We start from the raw sequence: 2,877 nt of genomic DNA on the forward strand, positions 1-2,877 counted from the left end.
TCTACTCCAAACACATCTGGGCTTTGGCTTCTCAGAGCAGCAAACTGCCACCAAGTTGTCACTCCCAATCTCCTCCCTTTTAAGCAAAGTTTCTGTGATTTGACTGCTTTGAAGATGTCATACAGGTTAAAACCAAACCAAACCAAACCAGAACAAACAAAACCACCACCACCAAAAAACAAAAAACAAAAAAAAAAAAAAAAAAAAACAAAAAAAACAAAAAACAACCCAAACCCCCCAAAAAAACAGCCAAACAAAAAAAGAACCCCAAACACCCAAATTATGGTATTTCTATTATTTTCCTTCCCAAACATTTAGCTGCCAGGCAGCATTTCCCAACCATCTCTAAGGAGAGTGATACAAATGATACCAACACACAAATAACCTTCAAGGCATTAAGTGGCCAAAAGAGTTCAGACCCAACAGAAATATCAGTGTTTTTTTTCCACATTTTTTATTTTTTTCTCCTCAAGAAGGCTGAAAAGAAGAAAACTGTGTTCAACACACACAAAAAAAAAAAAAACCCCAAACTGTTGAACTGATTCTATTTCAGTTTTCTCCAGTGGAAGCAAAAGCTTGGAAATGGTGTGCACTTAAGCAGCAGTCCCAGAGAAGGTCAGGTGGAGGCCACCTCCTCTCCCCACAGCCCAGCCCTGGGAGCTCTGCTGAGTGTGAGGAGTGCAGGTCTGGTCCCTCCACTGCCCCTGTCCCTCAGGAGAGTGATCTCACTAGTGGCCGGCCAGAGGAGAGGGATGCTGGAGGTGAGGAAAGGTCCTGGGGCATCCCCTCTGCTCCTTTTCACATCACAGGTTGGACTTGTTGTGAAATCCCTGAAATCCATCCGAGATGAAGGACGTTGTCCCTAGGCTCCAGCATCATCCAAGGATCTTCCCCCATGGAAAACACCAGGATGCTTTGCTGCAGAGGGTGATCTCTGTGAGGCATGACTAAAGAATCCCACCTGTACTTGGGGAGTGCAGCAGCCCCTTCTCCTAACCTTGTTTTTATACAGAACCAGGCAGGGGTGGCTTCCCACAAGCTGCAAACACAAGTCTTGTGCCTGTATCCCACAATGATGCCACATCCCACACTTGACTCCCAGGTTCTGGGGTGCCAGGTCATTCCCCTAAACTTGGACCCCATACTTGTGCCATCAGCATTCCCATCACCACTGCCTCAAGGGGCACACCAGTGTCTTGAAGCTTTGCAAGCTTTTTTTTTGCACCCAACCTCACTCCCCAGGGCAGGTTGGAAAGTTCAGTGCTCCTACCTCCATCTCAGGGAACTGAATCTCAAGACCAAACCCACAGTCTCCAAAACATCTCAATTGCTTTTATAAGCTTTTCTTTTTCAGCATCAGGGAGTGTTTTTCAAGGCTGGAGATGCATGTCAAAAGCAGCCTGGGTGCCTCATGCCTGAAATCAAGGGGATTTTGATCAAGATGGAGCTGACTGAAATAACACACCCCCCCAAAAAAATGGGCTTTTGTCCAAAATGCCTGTGTACATCTCTATCTGTGCAGCTATCAGTTTGGTTTCTTTTCCTCAAGCTTCTGCTGAAAACATTGAAACAGGAAAACGTTCCACAGCACAAAACCAACAGCTTTTGAAAACTTGAAGTTTTAGTGGAAAACTGAAATTTCTGGGCAGTTTCCTTTTCCAAAGCTGAGGTAATTTTGCAAAAAGTCTTTTTTTTTTTTTTTCCCTGCAAAGAAGTGGGAGATGTGCTGCTTTTCAAGCAGCTGTAGCATGAGCTCATATAGGCAAAAAAGAAAGGTAGCCTGTGCACTGGGAGGCGTCTGGTGAAGGAGAGTTTGTTATACCACTGAAAGACATTAGGATTCAACAAGTGAAAACTGTCAATCTTGAGAAAGGAGCATGAAAGGAGACCATCAGGTTAATTAGCCTCCCAGAAGAATTGGAGGCCACAAGCTCAGCAGAACTTTGTGGAGGAATTAATTAAAGGTTTGTTTGTAGCTGAGCTGGATGATTAAAAAAAAAGAGAAATAAAAATCACCACTGCAAGTGCCTGTTGCACCTCGACACGTGGAGCTGCTCCTGCACTGCTACCAAGCACTCATACAGGGCAGTGTTTACACCTTTAAAGAGTTGGTGGACAGGAGGAAGAATTAATTGCAATGGGCCCAGACAAGGCTGCCAGAGGGAGACCATCAGAGGTGGTGGGCAGGAGAGCGGGAGCAGGATGCTACAGGGCTGGAGGGATGATCAGGCAGCACTTGGTGCTGCAGTGCTCTCAGGGTGAGAGCCAGGGTGACTTTGGGGAGCAGGGCAATAGCCGACCATCTGAGGATGATGCCTGAAGAGATCCTTTCCTCTCTCCCTGTGGGTAATCCGTTCACTGTGCTGATGGTATCAGAGGGGTGTGCTGCAAGAGGCAGCAGGAGCAGGTCAAGATCTTGCAGAAAGGTTGTGCTGGAGTAGCAGGAGACTTCCTTCAAGAGGAGCCAGTGACTGGGAATACAGGAGCTCTGCTTCCTCAGGGCCAGTCCTCAGTGCTTGGACTGAGGTCCCTGGACCTTGAAGTGTGAACTTTGCTTCTGTGCTGTTTGGTCACGAGGTTCAAGGACTGTATGGTGTGAATAAAGCAGGACACACTGACAAAATAGCCAGGCTACATGGCACTGAAGTCTCCCTCAGCATGGAATTGACAGTTAGAACCCATAAAAAGGCTTTTGCAAAGGATCTGACATCATATTCTGTTTTTAAACATTATTCTCGGGCATTACCTAATCCATGTTAAATGGGTTGGGAAGTGACAACAGGCTACAAAACACTAGTAATCAACACCAAACTGTCACCGAGTGAGGACATTTCTGTCGGGATCTCAAGGAACAGTGAGGCTTTTGTGCTGCTTAAC

Source organism: Merops nubicus, unplaced genomic scaffold, assembly GCF_000691845.1.
Source record: "Merops nubicus isolate BGI_N331 unplaced genomic scaffold, ASM69184v1 scaffold2268, whole genome shotgun sequence".
Classification (NCBI taxonomy): domain Eukaryota; kingdom Metazoa; phylum Chordata; class Aves; order Coraciiformes; family Meropidae; genus Merops; species Merops nubicus.